This window comes from Lygodium microphyllum, chromosome 22 (genome assembly GCF_053477565.2).
Source record: "Lygodium microphyllum isolate KBCC chromosome 22, Lygodium_microphyllum_v1.1.10, whole genome shotgun sequence".
Taxonomy (NCBI): domain Eukaryota; kingdom Viridiplantae; phylum Streptophyta; class Polypodiopsida; order Schizaeales; family Lygodiaceae; genus Lygodium; species Lygodium microphyllum.
In genome coordinates, this window is record NC_141156.1 from 132,999,781 (window position 1) to 133,019,483 (window position 19,703).

A 19,703-nucleotide genomic window follows, 5' to 3' on the forward strand; every position below is an offset into this window, starting at 1 on the left:
GCATTGGGTTAGGGTACTCCCCGACCTTAGCGCTCCCCTTCTCAAGCAGTATTTTTGATGTGGATGTCTCTGCCTTTGCATATGTGACCTTCTTTCCAAGAAGCAATGTTGTGGCACTCTCAATTTTAAGTGTGAGACTATTACAATGCCACATTCTTTGTCAAGTTTCTAGGTTCTTAAGAACTCTATGCACTTAGTGTGGTTGGTCTTCTACCCAAACTTCTCAACATATTTAGCAAGATTTCACTATTCCACAACTCTTTTGGGAGCCTCCTCCTTGGCCACAACTTCTTCAATGTTATGGATAGTTCCAAACTTTAGCTAGTTATAGGCACGGCTCTCGAGGGAGATGTGGTACTTTGCCCTTTCTTCTTGCATGAATGGAAGCCAATGGGCCTGATCCTACTATGCTGCCATTTTGAGTTCCTAGTTCACCATTGGTGTCCTTAAGATAATTTTTTGCTGAAAGATAAGCAGGAATTGATTATGATTTTTTGGAAATAATAAAATACTGAAGTACAAAAAGAGAATTTTCCTTCAAGCAGTCCATTCTTTTTTGCTTTTGGACATTGATTGAGTCTTTTTTGCTTTTTCCTTGCATGTTTCATTCCTTGCTTTTGGACATTGATTGGCTACTTGTAGTGGTTGAATAGTACAATGTACTTTCCATGGTCTTCCATGCCTTACTTACCACTGTTGATTGCAATGGCACTTAGATGGAGTGAGAAAAGAATTGTGCAAATGGTTCAGGGTGACAAGTCTAACCATAGGCGAGACAAGCTCCCTAGGTATGTCCTACCCTTTGATGTGCCCTGAAAATTTGTGGGGAATGTGTAAAAGGGCTAGGGCATTAGGGATGGAGCCAGCTGACCAGGTCATTGGACATACCTAATTTGAGGACCCCTAGGTGTTATGATGTGATCATGGGTGCTGTTTTTTTCTTTCTTTCTTTCTTTCTTTTCTTTTCTTTTCTTTACTTTACTTTACTTTTCTTTCTTTATTTTTGGATAAAATGAATACAACCATTGCAATATGTTGAGGCTATCATCCTTTCATTTGAATTGGGAAATGTCAAGATTCAAAGGCTGTGAAAAATGTATATTACAAGGATAATTGTGTTACTAGCCTCGCTACTAGAGGAATACTCATTGAGATGGAGAGATACACTTGATATTTTTCAAACATTTTTATAACATGTGAGACATTGGTACAATTGAGGTAACAACTACCGTGAGTCAAATGTAGAATCTTGCCAAGAAAGGGAGAGTAGCCTCCATGATTATGCTTTGGGCCATGCTCAAATGCAATGTGTGCTTTTTGCAGGGTTGATTTTCTCCTCCAGCATGGATTTCATCATGGATCTTTGATCTTGGAATTTTTGTTGCTTTCTACATAATGGTTCTTTGTGGGGGTTGGTAGTCTTGTGGTGCCTTGGACATTGAACACTTTTGTACAGAGACCTGTGTCATCCTGCATTCACTTGGCAACTCGTGAGAGTACATGCAATTCATATGCTTCAACCATAATGAGCAAGTGTAGCTCAATGAGACATCACTTATCTGAATCCCATGGTGTTGACTTCGATGCATATCACTTGCACTTGATTATCATTGCTTGTGTGTGTACTAGCTTTGCTTTTTTGGGATTACCTATACACAATTATAAAATTCGTTGTTTATTTATGTACATATTTATGGACCCACGTCACTTCGTGAGGATAAAAACCAATTTTAGAACTCAAGATGAGAATGGCATGCATCCAATACCCATGGCAGCCTACTTAATAACAATAGGTATTTTGCAACATCGAGAAGCATGGTACCTTGTCCAAGTCTACTCGCAACATGTAGCTCCTCCTTAGTGAGAACCTTATCAGCCAGAGGGTTCTCTTGGCTAGTTCTGACTAAGTTCATATTCCAAATGGCAGTCAGTACTCGGAAGAAAGTTAGCGCCACATAGGTCGTTGAGACCGCCATTTGGCCAATCGCTCCTCTGAGACTGTCATGATCTCGTGGGCTCCTAGTTCGGCCATTGTAACACAGTTTTCAAACCAACATTCTTCAAATTGACTTCAACCCTTTGATTGTTTCTTAAGTTTCTCTATCTCTAAGAGATTTGGTTGGCAAAGCACTTTGTTGAATGTCACAATTAAGCTAGCTCCTCACCTTCCTTGTTAGAGGTGAGTTGCATGCATTCATGTAGGAGCTTGTCATAGTGCTCATTAAGATATTCTTGCTCTTCCCAGGATATAGAGGAAGTGGCAAGTATTCCTCAAGTTTCTCCTTAGGGAATGTACCCACGTTTGCAAGGACATAGACATGTGCAAATAATTTGAGTTTAGCATCCAACTCAGTTAAGCATTTTGTGACACTTCTATAATGTATGAAGGCTTTCTCGGTAGCCATCTCCTACAAGGTTCTAGAAATTTCTCTAGGCTTTAGCATGGTTGGGGGGTTGGGTCTAGATGAGCAAGTTTGGTCAACTCTATGATTACTTATATCTTTGAGGTTTTCATGTTTCTCTTGAGGCTTTTCTGCTATTGTGTCATGGTTTCCCTTGGATGTGATTGTTATAGCTTTGTCAAGCTATTGTGACAATGTTGTATCCACTCTTGATTGGTCAATGTAAGTTTTGTTGCTAGTGGATTGAGTGTTGCAAGCAACCATTGGTGGTAATGATTGCTTGGACTTATCATAACACACTAATGTGTTTGAGGTTTCACAGTTGTTAGGAAAGATGGAAATGGATTCACTGGTGGATGGACTCGATGTTAGGAAAGATGGCAATGGGTTCATTGCTGGATGGACTCGATAATTCATTCCTCAACTCTTCAACTCTCTCGGTCTCAATCTTCCTTGTGTCTATAGCCACTAGAAACTGTCGTTGTTTTCTCCTCTATTTCTTGGGCAATTACAATGTCTCCTTTAAGGACTTAGGATCCTCAACTAGGTCAATTTTTTGAATTGGTTGGGATTAAGTGTTCTTTTTCTCTAGTGTGTCCTTATGGGACATGGCTGCAGCTTGCCGAATAGCCTTGCTAGGTTGTGAGGGCCCAATTGCCTCTCTTCTTGGGAAGTCTAGCTCTTTGGTCAATTCTTCTTTTTGTTGAGCTCCTCCTCTGATTCATGATTGGAAAATGGTAGCCACTAGTTTAATGGACTAGCTATTATTGGTGGGTTGTGGTGCCAAGTCCTTAGGCAGATTGGAAGTGATCATGTCTTTTGTTGCACATTGAGCATTCACTTGTGTAGGTTGAGCTAGTCACGATGGATTGCACAGGCATAACCTTAGGCTGAGAGCTAAGGAGGGTGGTGTCATGTCCCATCTCTTGGACATTCGGAAACTTAGGTAGAGATAGAGATTGGAATTGAGCAGTCATACTTGACGACTGTCGTTGTGCTTCCTATGTCCGTTTAGGAAAAGAGGGTGTACGAGACTTGGGACTCCTAAGTGGCTTTGACACTGACTAGAAGATTTTCTCGTGGCTATTAGATGGTTTTGCCATTTGCTTTGCTTAGCATTTAACCTCGCCATGAGAAATTTTGTGCCTATGATGCTTGTTATCCTCTTGGGAAATCAAAGGCTCCTTGGGCACTAGTGGTCTTTGTACACACTCAATGGTTATATCTGATATTCGCTTGTTAAGCACGCTAGGCTAAGGATCTACCTTTTGAATAGTCATGTTTGGTTTCTTGCCTCAAGACTTGGATTTTTGTTTAGATTTCCTCCTGCACTTCTTTGATTTTGATATGATCTAGCCTTCAGCTGATAGAGGGGGTTTAGCATGGGGTTTTGGTACCCAAATCCATCGGTTACCTACCTTTACCCTTGTGCACATAGCAATATCCATTGCATCGTTATGCTAGCTCTCCATCAATACCTTTGTCTATAAGACTTGTGCTTCTTTTGTGGTCTTCTATGATATTTGTAAGTCCAAAGCCTATCCTTTGCATTGTTTCCTGATCTTCTTGTTTCAAGCATGGCCTCGCTAACAAGTCCTTGCTCTCATCACTAGACTTGCCTAGCATGCCAGAATGTTCCTTGTCCTTTCCTCGAGGTTTAATGAGGTCACCCTTTTTAAAGGTTGTGATTTCCTCACACTCAATAGTGTCAATTGTATCCTCTGTGCTACGTAATCGGCTTCACACTTTTCCTCTCTTTTGAAGGGTCGTCCTAGGAGGGTTTCCTTTCCAAAATTAGCACTATTTGGAGGAACATGGAATAGGATAGGCAAGCTTTCTGTTTCAATAGTTACAAGGATCTTGCACTTCCCTATAAGTGCTTGTGAGTGTCCCCAGTAAGGGATAAGAGTTACATTAGTCGGTGTGAGCTCTGGTTGGCTTACTAAGGTCCATGCTTCATAGTTCAAGATATTAAAATCAACTTCTTCATCAATGAGAGCATCGACTATGTGGTCACTCTTTGTGGTGAGGTTTGACCCTAAGATAAGTAGGCGGTACTATGTCTTCATATTTTGGGTCTTGGCTTATAAATTTAATGATAAATGCCTTTGAGTTCCCAATTGTACGACCATATGTGGATTCTCCACTGATGTCTTGGGTTGTCTGTGTAGTGCCCTTCACGGTGTATCTATCATCTCAAAACTCTCATGCCTAGTCATCCTCACAATTGTAGCTTGATGTTGTTCCATTCCCCTCTAACTAGATGCAGTTTGAATGCAACCTATACATGTTTTTGTGGTGTGGCCTTTTTGCCCTTGTTGGCTAGATTGGCCCATTGAGATTCTAGGGTCTCTATTTGTCTTTGTTTGGGAATGGGCTTTTGGTTGCTGTTCTACAAGTGAGAGTCTATGCTTGTGCAAAGCCATTACTACACTAGGATCTAATTTGGAGGACCTGTCACGGTGCAAATTTTCTCTCCAACCTACTTGGGGGAGGTGCGGAGGGGGCAGAGCCCCCTCTGCAGGGGTCCGGGGGGGGGGGGGGGGGGGGGCAATCCCCCTAGGCCCTCAGGGCCGTTACGATAAACACCATGCGCGATTTGAAGGATTGCTCATAGCCAAGTTTTAAACTAGTTGCTCTAGATTTTAGTCTAGTGATAGATCTATGATGTGATTTTGGCTCTATATGGTCTGTGGGTCGGTTTCAGGGTCTAGAGGTTAAATATTTGAAAAAATCCAAATTTCATCCACAGCAGGTCCAAATTGCAAGGGCCAAACGTCTGATTCAGCCCGCCTGTCTAAATGACCAAGGACCGAATGAGAAAATGGTCGAATGCAACTGAGCCAAGTGTCTGAATCAGCCAGTCTGAATGTGGTTGTCCAAGGGCCGAATGGCCGGGCAGAGGGCCGAGTGGTTGAGCGCCAAGTCAAATGGGATGAATGCCAAGTTGGTCTGAATGGTGAATTCGGCCGGCGAGCCGAATGTCAGCTTCTCCGAGTGGGGTTCGGCCAATCGACAGGACTGAGGGCCAAATTTTCACGTGGCCGAGTAAGATGGGCCGAATGGTTTATTCAACCGGACTGAGGGCCAAATCGCAAGTTGGTCCAAATAGTTGATTTGGACGGGCCGAGAGCGGGGGTCGAGAGTGGTGGGCGTCTGAGTGGTAGTGGGCCAAATGGTTGATCGAGCTGTGATTCTAGGACTCGGCCTAGAAGGACTGTCACTCGGATGGACCGATTTTGGTTGACACAACAACAAATCACTTGTATCACACAATGTAGGTCACGGCCTATTGCATGCACCTCCAGATCAAAGCTATGGGTAGAGGGGAAGAGTTGTATATACGTGAAATGGAAAATAAACTCCAAAATACAAATAGATAAGCCAATCAAACCCCCTTGCCCTGTTATGACAGCAGAAACATGAAGCTTGTTTTTCTTTTCTTTTCTTTGAAATTTTCCTACCCTAATGGATCCAAATCACAAAGCAAACATCTACACTACTCCAACATACCTTTCCAAATCCAAAAAACCAAAAATCTACTTGCTAAGGAGATCGAATACCTCTTCAAACTCCCTCACTTCCTACCTATCTACCTCAAGCACTGGTTTGGGAATAACCCTACTTCAATGCCCAATTCAAAGCATGCAAGTGCTCAAGGCTTGAATCCGTTGGTCCCGACACGGAACCAAATTGTAGATGCAATTAACAGCCAAGACCCATGGACCTCTTATTGCTTAAAGTGTTCCAAGCCGAGCACTAATGGCTACCTCTCACATAGGCGATGTGCTATCCATCTTTACGGGTGTAGTGAGCTTACCTCCATGCTCGATCGAGTTACCTCCTCTCCTGAGCACTCTGATAGCTCCACAATCCAAGTGCAATCTCCATCCTCAAGCTCCATGCTCCAAACTCCATTTCCACGAGAAAGACAAGAGAAGAGAAGAGAAGAGAAGAAGAGAGAAGAAGATGGAGAGCTTCTCCTCCCTAGTCCCTCCCCTCACACACTCACTCCCTCACATTCTCACACTCCCTCTCTCAAGCGCAAGCTCAAGAAAGCAAGAACAAGAAGGAGAAGATGAAGAGGAGAGCCACTTTTGGCCACACACAAGAATGAGCTTCTCATTCACTTTTCAACCTTATATACAAAACCCTAAATTCATTTTTGGGTGGTCATCCCCTTATCCCCTTGTTTACATGGCCAACCCTTTTTGCCATTGTCCTCCTATCTTCCTAGCTTTCTTTGTACCACCCATATATCTTTAAAAATTGCATGGGTGAGAGCTTGACACTCTTAAAAGAAATCATGATGCGCCTTGCGCTGTCGTTGCGTTAAGAGTTGAAGGTCTACCACCGGGCCTTTTAGTGCAGAAGAAGAGCTTAGGATTCAGGATTTAGAAAGGAAAAATGGATTCGGTTTTAATAAGATTCGGGGTTTAGAAATAATTTAGGTACGGAAGAGGAATTCAAGCCTTCTCACTTTGTACTTAGTATACATGAACAGAAGGAATAAGACTAACTTGATTACATCAAATGCTTCAGGATGCATACATCATTTCATAAAGGATATTTTCAGATTTTTAATTCATTTATGAATATCAAATGCAAGCTCTAATGGCATTTATTTCATGTACATAGATGGATTTCAATCCTTTGGGTCAAGTATATTGTTGATAGAATCAAATGCATCCAAGATTTGGGCCAAAGATACATGAAATGAATGGGAAAAGAATAATTTTAGCTTCAGCCCTATTTTAAAATAGAAAATTCCAGCCCATAATCACGTTCAAAATGAGTGCATAAACTCAAGAAGAAGCACCTTTGATGATCTATGAACAATGTCATGAAGAAAAGAGGTATTTTTCCTCCATTACAACCATAAAAAACCCATGTTTGCTCAAAAAAATAGATCAAAATAGTGGGCTGCCCTGTTTATGACTGGTTATTTCAGCCCATAACAGTCCATAAGCCTTCAATATTCTCACCCTTTGCTTGCCCCAAAGTCACTCAAGTACTTGGGTACAAGTCGCGGCTTCATTGGACCAAGAATAAGGCAATAAAATGAGAGAAGTCGTGCATAAGAGCAGGCTGAATCCTCTTCTCTCAAATTTCCCCTCTTTTATAGACAGTTTAAGCATGCATTTTCGTCAGACCAAAGAGGCAGAGAAGTGGAGCTCTCACCATGTTTACATCTTTAGTAGTTGGGCCTATTAATCTTCAGTTTGCATGCTCCATTTCATGCATCTCAGCTCCAACTTTCTTCCAATTTCCCTCAGGCAATGCAGCCCGCATTTTGCGCCGAAAAACGCGGGCTGCTCTCTGCTCAATCCCTGGTCACTTTTTGACCAGCCTAGGTCACTTGCTGGTCACCTAAGTCAGTTACTTTTGGTCCCATGTGGACCTAGTGAACTTTTGACAGTTTTTGGCAGTATTTTTGGGTTTTGACCATATTTTTGTACCTGAATTAATGTGATTTATCCAGCAAACTATCAATTACTTCTAGATGTCCAAGTTATAGGTTCCCATAGACTTATTTTTCATAAATGTACATGGTATAACTGCAAATTATATGCTAAATACAAAAGAACTTGTATAACTAAGATGGTTATTGGATAATAATGTCTAAATTTTGTATGCAAATATCTCATATAACTTCCAGTGAAACTCTTTTGAATTCATAAGAATCCCATGATTTATATCATAAACAGTAAACTCTTTGACATTCACCCCCTCCTAACCTGCACATCCTCCAGCATGTGCCATTTCATAAGATTACAGGTCAGGGTCTTCATCTTCATCTTCATTCCCTAAGTCTTTTTCTTCCTGCATGTCTTCAAGTAGAGGGCTTATATCTAAGTCATCAAGTTCATAAGTTGAAGATTCTCTTCATTTGAAGAGTTTGATTTGTTTCCCAGCTATTGGATCTTTATCATGGTCCCATCCATTTCAGCCAAAGAGTAAGTAGCATTATGATGTACTACTTTTACAACATATGGTCCAAGCCATCGCTTGGCTAACTTCCTTTTGATCACTATGTTGATTGTCCAGGCTGCTATCATAAACAAGAACCCAGTCATTCTCTTGAATAGCTCTTGGATGGAGTCGATGGTGCTTGTCAAACCTCTTATTATTCTTTAATCTTGCTATTTTTAGCCTTTCAATGGATATTTTAACATCTTCTGGCCTTCTTTCAAGTTGCCTTATGCGTAAAGGCAGCAATTTTTCCCTGTTCATGCCTTCATCCCAAGGCAAGATACTCCATGTGACAATGGATTCCTCAATAGGCATAATAGGTGGCTGTCCATACACGAGTTCAGTTGGCATATATCATGTCACTGCACTATGGGTTGTTCTATCAGCCCATAATGCGAATGGTAGCATTTTAGGCCATTCCCTCAACTTTCCTTTGCGTGATTTTGCTAAAGCTTTAAGAATTGGTTGATGACCTCTTTCACTCTTACCATTGCCTTCAGGATTGTAGGCTGAAGTAAGAGATAGCTTAATTCCCAATTGAGCAAAGAAATGGCGAGCTTCATCGGCATCCAATTCTCCTCTATCGGCAGTTACTTTAGCAACACATCCATAACTGCAAAATACTTCTTCAAGTAAAAATCTACAAATAGCATGAGTGGTCTTTGTTGTCAAGGCCTTTCCTTCCACTTGATTTGTGAGATCTTCTCTAGCAAGTACTAGATATCTCATGTTCCAAATTCCTGTAGACATGGTTACTAAATCAATAACCCATCTATAGTGAATAGATAAAGGATAGGTAGGCTGAAGCCCATCTCTATGATTTACCATAGAATACATTTGACAAGCATGACAAGACTCAACATAATGCTCAATGTCTTTATACATGTTTTGCCACCAAAATTTTTCTTTTATTTTGGAAAAAGTACCCCATATGCCTCTATGACCAGCCAATAGGCTTTCATGGAATTCTTGCATGACCTGTCTTTGTGTCTTTTTGTCTCCTAAGACAAGAACAGGCGCTCTTCCTTTCTTTTTTGCATGCCTCCAAATGTAGCCATCTTTAAGAAAAAAACCATAGGCTTTTCTCTTAATTCTCTTGAACTCTTCATGAGTTCATTCTTCCTTCTTTGTCATAGTGCTCAAAAATTGGCCAATTTTTAGCCAATCATCTGTATAATATTCTTCTTTAAAGTGTGAACAAACCATAAAAAAACATGGAATATGTTGTTTACTAGCTGTCCATTGTCCTTCTTTAGTTGATTCATCCATCCTTGCTGATGTAAAAGTTGTATTATCAGCTGCACCTGTTATTCTTGCTGTAATTTTTGTTGTACCTGCATTAACAGCTTCATTTATAAACTCTGATTCTTCTTTATCCATCATTTCTTCTTCATCCATATATCTGGCACGTGAAAGCATGTCAGCAACTGGATTATCTTTACCTACAATATGTTTCAAATCAGGATTTAAGGATTTAATATAGGCTATCCATCTTAGCATAGCTATGTCAGGAGTGGAACAGTTGGCTATCATGCCCAAGAGTGGAAGGCAATCTGTCTCAACTATAACATGTGAACCCATGAAGTACTCCCTGTCACATTTTCATGCAGTTACTACTCCCCAAAGCTCTCTTTTAATTTGAGCATATCTTCTTTGTCGTTCATTAAGAACCTTTGCTCCAAAGCAGATCACATATCTATTGCCTTCAAGGTCGTCTTGACCAACTGCCCATCCTATTCCAATAGGAATTGTGTCCACTGTGAGTATAATGGGCTGTCCATTAGAGTAATTAGCCCTCTTTAAAGTGGGAGCTGAAGTCAGCATTTTCTTGAGTTTTTGAATAGCCTGAGTGTGTTCTTTTGTCCATAGAAACCTTTGGCCTTTTCTTAGAAGCTGATAAAGACTTTCAGCAACATGAGCAAAATGTGGTATCCAAATAAGGTAGAAGACACATGCACCAAGAAATCTTCTCACTTCTGAAACATTTGTACATTCTTCTTGCATTTTGCTGATTGCATTTATTTTAGATGGAGAAGGCTTTCGGCCATATGGTCCACACATATGACCAACCACAAGGACTTATTCAACTCCAAACACAGATTTAGCTCCTGAAAGAGTAAGATGAACTTCTTCTAATTTAGACAGGATTTGAGCACAATCATTAATATGATCAAAAACAAACTTTTGACATCCAAGTTCATTGAATTCTTCATTTTTCTCATGAACTTCACATCCTTTGATTGGAACATCATCAAGGAAAGGAAGAGTCAATTGAGGAATATAATCCCTCAATACTTTATGCATGGTATTCATCATGTGAGCTAATGAATTCGTAGCCCCTTGAGGTAGAGTACACATGCGGACTAGGCCAAGAGATGTCTTCATTGTAGTAATGTCACGGCTTTCCAAAGCAAGCTGAAATTGGTCGTAGCCTGAATATAAGTCTCCCATGGAATAGATTTCCCTTCTTGCAAATGCTTCGGCAAACTCATCCACAATTGGTCTTGATCCAACATTTCTTATAGTGACTTTATTGACGGGTTGCAAATCTTGAATGAATCGTAAAGATCCATTCTTCTTAGGTACGGTAAACCATCGGTTGGAATATGGAGCTGAAGATGGCTCCAATATTCGCATTTTTATCTTTTCATTTAAAAGTTCCAATAACTTAGGCAAATGAGCCCTTGGAACTGGAATTGGTTTAAAATTCCAAGGCACATGTGGGACCGTAAAAATTACCATTGGTGCCACAATGCTTGGATCCACACAGCCGATTTCATGCGACTGAAATGAAAAGGCTTTACCATGGTTCTTTAACATCTGCATGAAGATTTGTTTTTCAGCCCGGCAAGAGGAAAGAGTCTTCACCAATTTTCAGCTTTTGTAGACTTTCAGCTATAAATTGGTTACCAATATCTTTAGGATCACGAAGGCTTGGTTGTTTGGATACCCTTTCTTCCAATCCTTCGCTTTCAGGTGGTAAAGGAGTAGCTACCGGCTTGACCTTCTTATCAACTGTTTTATATTTTGTTTCTACTCTTGCTTCATCCTTGTTTGGCTGTCCAAAGGCTTCAAAATTTGCAAATTCTTGAATTATGTCATACATATCCAATGTACATACCTGTATGGACTGATTTTCAGCTTGATTTTCTGCATGAACGGCTATATAAATTTCAGCCATTGTATCATTATAATTCAGCCCATAAAATAGTCCTGAAATTTCTTCTTCTTTAGGTAGAACATCAATTTGCTTCAGCTCTCGCTCCATATGACTCAAATACTTTCTTTCAACCCTATTCATGGCTGAAAACTGTTTATAACAGCCCACTCCATTGGCTGAAAAAACCTGCAAATCAGCTTTTGGCCTTGCCTCCTTTATATGTGGAGGCATTTTTTTGTGACATGATGCACTGCCATAGCCTCCACTTATAGCAGCGCTACCCGAAAAACCTTAAATTCTCGGGCATTAGGAGGAACAAGATGATCTCATAATCGATCCCTATTTTGATGGTGATTAACACAAACAGTTAGGAATTGTACAGCTTTATCATTATCCTTGCTTCTTATCCGCACCATCATCAAGAGCCTTTGTCTCTAAACGAGACTCAGAAATAAATGGTTGTCCAAGAATGATTGGATAACTGCAGGAATCTTGAACAAAGAAATGAAATTCATCTTTTACATTACCAATAGTAACTTGTACATAAGGACATGCTACATAAAGATCGCCAGAAGAGTTATTGGCTGCCTTCATGCGCCACCCTGGGTCCACATCAATGGGTCATCCACCATTCTCATAGAGACTTCTTGACATAACATTAATTTCGGAACCATGGTCTATAAGGGCAATGCATGGAGTTTCTTTCTCATCGATTTTAACAACAGTTTCAGTAGTCGCCCTTGCCCAATGGGTACGGGAATAGTGACTACTTGGAATAAAGTGAGTTTCACTTTCTTCCTGCATGTTGTGAAGAAAAGTCTCTTTCTTTTTCATGGGCTACACTTTAGATTGAGAAGTTTCCACCATTATGGCTTCTTCTGCTTCTCCAATCGAATCCCTTGAATTTTCAACTTCTCTTCATTCTGCAAATACACATGAAATACTTGCAAAAAAGCATGTACAAATTCTTCAATTTTCTCACCAACTTATTGTCTTTTTCATTTAATTACATCAATTATTACATCATGAAATCCTCGTTTTGCAATACCGAGAATTTCACCTAATGTAAATTCAATTCTAGTACCAAGAATTCTTTCTTCTAGGATCTGTTTAAGATCCGTTGCGGTCTCTATGTCCGACTGCAACTTGTAACTGGGATGTTTGCTTTTTCTTTTTCCTTCTGTCTTCTTTGCTTGAGGGGCATCTCCCATGTCAAATTCTGGTGGCGGCAGATTTTCAGCAGCCTTCTATTGATTTGGTTTACTTCTTGTTATACGTTTAGTCGGTCCTGAAGAGGAAGGACTGGCAACATCTTCATCTCTTCTTCTTTTTTCTTCTATCATGCCTTCTTGATTATTAATTTCAGCTATCCAGGCAAAAGCTGAAAATGAATGCATAGGCTCGGACCATCCGGTTCTTCCTCGAATACATTGACTGGCAGTGGTTAAATCATCCTTAGTTGCCTTGCCTTGTTCCATGCGTTCCAAGGCTTGTGTCCACACTTTAGATTTTGCATTAGTTTTACATGCTTTAACAATTTCATTAGTTGGCTCAATTTGCAACCCATAAGTTGCAGCATCAACAGCTGCATAGGCTGTTCTTGTTGCCAAATCCTCCAATCTTTTCTTCATGTCGTCGTTACCGAAGTTTGGCTCAAGAGGAAGCCTGGTTTCGGTTGCATGAATTTTGCCATCCTTCCAAAACACTAATTTTTGTGCTTCAGCTTCACGGAATGCTCCGCACTCCCTCTTGTCATGCTGAAGGCTATCACACCAAATGCAGCGTCTTTTAAAGCCTTCTCGTACAGGTCTTTGGGCAGTTGACCGACCCCTTTCTTCTACTTTAACATCAAGCCTTTCTACTTTAGAATTAATTTTTGTTAAATTAAGATGGAGATCCCGCATGCTTTTAATTAACTCATCCATGACATCCTTCTTTGGAGAAGGAACAGCAGAATTTCTTGATTGCTCGGCCAAAGAGACAGGAGGTGGAGAAGTTGGAACAGGCTCCTTCATAGAATCAGTTGTTACAAGGGTTGATCCCCATCTTAGGCACAATCGCTCTCTTCGAGCAATCATATTAACTTCTTCGGTGACATCACTCCAATGTGAAAGATTTGGATCTAGATCATGGCTATGGCGGCTTGTAGGCATAGACTGAACTCATCATGACATTGATCAAGGACTGAAGACCACAATTGTTACACAAGTGAATTAGGTTCCAAGATGGAAGCTTGGACTCATAAAGACATTCTTGTGTAAGGTGACAATGACACGGATACTTGAAAGAAAGAGACAAGTACTATTGTATTGTCATATTGTGTATAAGTGATAGTCAAGTACATCATTTTATAGAGTAGCTTGGTAGCACTTTACATCCACTGTGCATATGGGATTCTGTCTCTCTTCCTAGAATAAACTGCATCTTCCTAACCTACCTGTTCCATAAAAAGGGGCATACACAGGGTGTGATTGACAGATTCTCAACATCCCTCCTCAATCACAACTGTGAAAAGCACTAAGTGTACATAGGCTATCATGAGTAGAATCTTGCTAAGTGTGGGCATGCCACAAACAGGTGAAGTATCCAGAGGCTGTCATCACAGAAAAGGCTAAGTGTGGGTATCACCCCAAACATGGCAGACATCCAGGGGCTGTTACAAGGGCTCATTAAGTGTGTAGAGGCTGTTATGCATAGGCTACATGAGGAGTTTATAATGCTTATGAAAGGAACATTAAGGAAATTACAATACTTTTAAAAAAGAAAAAAAAGAAAAAAAGAAAATGAGAGACAAGGACCGATAGGCCCCTGTGGTCTTTTTCTGCATAAACATTCTCTTTGTCAGCATGGAAAATCTTTGGTTCTTCTTCTTCAGCTTTGAATGATGTGGTCTTTTGGTCTTCATGGTTGATCTTCTTTTCGTCTTCATGCTCTTGTTGGTCTACTTCTTTATGGTGGAATTTGCTTGTACTGATCTTCATGTTCATGTCAATGTCCTTCTTAAGCAAGGACATCATCATCTTTGAGTTTTGCACAATGACCGAAGTAGCTGGAGTGTCTTCAAAATCTTCAAATGGAAACATGGATGGGACTTGAATGCTCACAACTCCATTTTTCCTTGCGTCAATGGAGTTGCAGAGATGACATAAACATGCATAGCAACCCTTTGCTCAAGGTAAAAGAACATGATTTAACTTCGGCAAGCCATTCTCCTCTATAAATTTCTAACTTAATAAGCATTTTTCTTCCATGTAATCTGTGCCTTTCGGGAAGATGACCAACCATAGAGGATCCTCAAGACCCTTAAAGGTCTAAAGGGAATTCTGAAATACCACTTTGTGCATCTGCCATTTCCTATCAATGAGCACATAGAATGCCCATCCAAAGATAGGAGCATTGCGCATGCTACTCTTAACCACAATTTGAGGGAATCTGCCAAAGCCTATCTGAATGCCATCAACTGCAGTAGCCTGAGGGTTTCCATGATCTGATTCTCTGGTAGTATTGCTGGCATAGCTAGGAGGGACCATCACATATTTTGTGCCAGGGTATGACTCTGAGGGCATGTCGTGCACATTGCCAGTCTGACCAACATAACGAGAACTGTCCATTAAACTACTAGCAGATATAGACTGACTAGTTGCCAAATGTTGAGAGGGGGTGTTGACAAACACGAACATAATCTCGACTTCTGCCACATGCTTCTCCACATGTGCACTGAAGAACAAGTTCTTCCCTCTGCAAGCTTTCACAACTTCATCCAAGCCGAGCTTGAAGATAGGAAGGCATTCGCTGTTCCAAGCATTGATGCAAGGAACCGCAATGTCTACAGCCACAACTTCAATGTCGGGGCACTTACGTGCAATCATGGCCATGGTTGGCCCTCCAACATAGCCAGCACCAATGCATCAAATCTTCACCATGGCTGTCGAATATGGCGAAACAGAGTGATGGAATGTGTCGATGCGATGGATGTTGCGATGGCAAGGCCCAAGACTGGTGGCAAGTTGGCTGACTAGAGAATGAAGGAAAGAAAAAACAATAGCAAAAAATGTCTCTTTACCAGCAGGGGTTGCAAGATGGATACACTGCTTGATCGTAGAAAACAAGGCCTCATGTAGTTTCTTGATCAGTTCGCTTCTTCTCAAAGCTCGAGATATGGACGTTGATTAAACCCTCACTGTAGCCTCACCACTTTGTTGGCTATGGCTGCTTGCCAAGGTGGAGCAAGTGGAGATGAGTTGAGAGATAAGCTCTTTGAGTTGACTTAAGAGGTTAAGAGGGGCTGAGAGATTAGAGAAACGAGTCATGCCATGCCCGACTGGGCTCTGATACCATGTGAAAGATTTGGATCTAGAGCATGGCTATGGCGGCTTGTAGGCATAGGCTGAACTCATGATGACATTGACCAAGGACTGAAGACCACAATTGTTACACAAGTGAATTAGGTTCCAAGATGGAAGCTTGGACTCATAAAGACATTCTTGTGTAAGGTGACAATGACACGGATACTTGAAAGAAAGAGACAAGTACTATTGTATTGTCATATTGTGTATAAGTGATAGTCAAGTACATCATTTTATAGAGTAGCTTGGTAGCACTTTGCATCCACTATGCATATGGGATTCTATCTCTCTTCCTAGAATAAACTGCATCTTCCTAACCTAGCTGTTCCATACAAAGGGGGATAGACAGGGTGTGATTGATAGATTCTCAACATCCAAGCAGTCTTTAATCCCAACTCAGAGTCAGGGTCTTCAAGTCGGTCAGTCAATTTCTCCTGAAGAGAAGAATCTGCAGCTTTTAAAAATAATTCAATCTTTTGACTTTCCATACCTTGTTGGTCATTAGGATCTAGTTGGCCCAACTGCTTCTAAGGCCTTAATGGCAGCAGCATCAATCCGCTCTTCTTCTTATCTCCGTTGTTGTTGCAATTGCAACTGCTGCTGAAATCGCAGCTATTGTTATTGGCTCTCTTGCATTAGACGAACCAACTGTTGTAAAGCATCTCCTCCCGAGCTTGATGATTCTCCCATTGGACTTCTTCTTCTGCAGGCAGACCTTCACGTCGGGTTCACCATTGTCGTCGCGTTAAGAGTTGAAGGTCTACCATCGGGGCTTTTAGTGCAAAAGAAGAGTTTAGGATTCAAGATTTAGAAAGGAAAAATGGATTGGGTTTTAATAAGATTCAGGGTTTAGAAATAATTTAGGTACGGAAGAGGAATTCAAGCCTTCTCACTTTGTACTTAGTATACATGAACAAAAGGAATAAGACTAACTTGATTACATCAAATGCTTCAGGATGCATACATCATTTCATAAAGGATATTTTCAAATTTCTAATTCATTTATGAATTTCAAATGCAAGCTCTAATGGCATTTATTTCATGTTCATAGATGGATTTCAATCCTTTGGGTCAAGTATATTGTTGATAGAATCAAATGCATCCAAGATTTGGGCCAAAGATACATGAAATGAATGGGAAAAGAATAATTTTAGCTTCAGCCATGTTTTAAAACAGAAAATTCCAGCCCAGAATCAAGTTCAAAATGAGTGCATAAACTCAAGAAGAAGCACTTTTGATCATCTATGAACAATGTCCTGAAGAAAAGAGGTATTTTTCCTCCATTACAACCATAAAAAACCCATGTTTGCTCATAAAAACAGATCAAAATAGTGGGCTGCCCTATTTATGACTGGTTATTTCAGCCCATAACAGTCCATAAGTTTTCAATATCCTCACCCTTTGCTTGCCCCAAAGTCACTCAAGTACTTGTACAAGTCGAGCTTCATTGGACCAAGAATAAGGTAATAAAATGAGAGAAGTCGTACATAAGAGCAGGCTGAATCCTCTTCTCTCAGATTTCCCCTCTTTTATAGACAGTTTCAGCATGCATTTTTGTCAGACCAAAGAGGCAGAGAAGTGGAGCTCTCACCATGTTTACATCTTCAGTAGGCAGGCCTGTTAATCTTCAGTTTGCATGCTCCATTTCATGCATCTCAGCTCCAGCTTTCTTCCTGTTTCCCTCACGCAGTGCAGCCCGCATTTTGCACCGAAAAACACAGGCTGCTCTCTGCTCAATCCCTGATCACTTTTTGACCAGCCTAGGTCACTTGCTGGTCACCTAAGTCAGTTACTTTTGGTCCCATGTGGACCTAGTGAACGTTTGACAGTTTTTGGCAACATTTTTGGGTTTTGACCATATTTTTGTACCTGAATTAATGTGATTTATCCAGCAGACTATCAATTACTTCTAGATGTCCAAGTTATAGGTTCCCATAGACTTATTTTTCATAAATGTACGTGGTATAACTGCAAATCATATGCTAAATACAAAAGACTTTGTATAACTAAGGTGGTTATTGGATAATAATGTCTAAATTTTGTATGCAAATATCTCATATAACTTCTAGTGAAACTCTTCTGAATTCATAAGAATCCCATGATTTATATCATAAATAGTAAACTCTTTGACAGCGCTCTTTTACAAAAGTATTGACCTGCACTTTTCTTGTGCACCTTTTCCTTGATTTAGGACTTTTTGCACTTCTTGTGTTTCCATATTTTTCTTGGTGCACCTTTGTCTTCCGTTTCACTTTTGCCTTAGATTTTCCAGATTTTCCACCTTATTCATCTAAGGGTTAACACCCCCAAATCAAGCTCCTAATTGCATCTACGGTTCTTGCTGGTCTCTACCATGTTTGCAAGATCTTGCTCCACCAGGGTGTCAATGAGTTTGATCAAGTAAGGTAGATTGACTTCCCCAATGATGTTAGTCTTTCATGTGTCTGAATCATGTGTAGTGTCTTCCTATTGGTCCTTCAACTTGGGTTTCTCAATCACCCATCTAATTCTCATGGTCTTTTTCTACTAGTGGGTTAGTTCAATTTCTTAAGTTTAAGAGAGTTCCTTGTTATTTATAGAAAATCCTCTATTTAATGTCACTCAATGTGTGTGTCCTCTTTTCTGTGCACTATGTGAAGTCAAGCTTTTAGCTTTTCTTCAGGTTCACTTCAAGTGTCAAAGAACAATGTGGGGTGAAATGCAAAATGGTAAATGCAACTTCATCCATCCTGTCTACATTCTTGGTCTAAGAGGCCTTAAGCTCGCCGCTCTTCCTGGTCTCTAGGTTCTACTCTGCATCTTTAATCAAGGTCCAACTTAGGATCTAAACATGTCAAATTTGAAAAATTCTAGATTTGGCCAGATTGGTCCAAATTGTAGAGTTTCGGCCCATCTAAGTGGCCTAGGACGGCCGAATCAGAGGGCCGAGTGTTCAAGGGGTGAGATGAACATAAGACCTTCTGAATGCCACATAGTAAGGTGGACCAAGTGGCACGGCCAAGTGGGCCAAATGATAGTTAGGTCAAATTGGTCTAGCTGAATGGCCAAGTGAAGCATCTGAATGTGACTCCGAGGGGGGTTGAGTGAGGTGGGGCCAAATCCAGAGGACCACATTTTAGGTGGCTAAGTCCAAGTGGGCCACATGTAAGCAGTCAAGGGTTGATTTTGGGGTTCATTTACCTAGAGGTGCCGTCCAAGTCTAGGATTCAGATAGGCCAAGTGTGATAGTGCATGTTGGCATGGGCAATGATTTTGGCTTGAAACAATTCATTCCTAGCATCCTAGGTCACAAGCATTTCTAGAATAGATCAATGGATAAAGATCAAGGTTTGCATATACATAATGATGGACCTAAAAATGGGCCGGCACTGGCTCATCCACTAGCCGGGCCTCGTCACTACGCACAAGACAACCCCTCGGCCTCGTGGCTAGGAGCGTCTATCAAAATCTCTGCCTTCCTAAACATTGCGTTTGTAATACATTGTAGTCCAACTGATCCTAACCCAATATTACTCCTCAGAGGGAGTCCCTTTCACATAGCCAAAAGGCTCGAATCACATACACATGGGGTTCCTCCTACGGCTAAATGCCGTCAATCCTCTGCGACTCTCCTACACCTTGGGGATTGGCCCCTCGATGCGTCACTCAACATATAGACATTTCGCACAAACGTCGCTCAAGGCACCAAATAAACGTATCCAGGAATATACCATTGTCCTTACTTGATTTCCCCTTTTGGACCCGCGTCTTCCTACAGCATGGGTATCTCACTTCCTCTCAACGTAGGTCATGTCCTCATAAACCAATTGCAATGCATGTCCA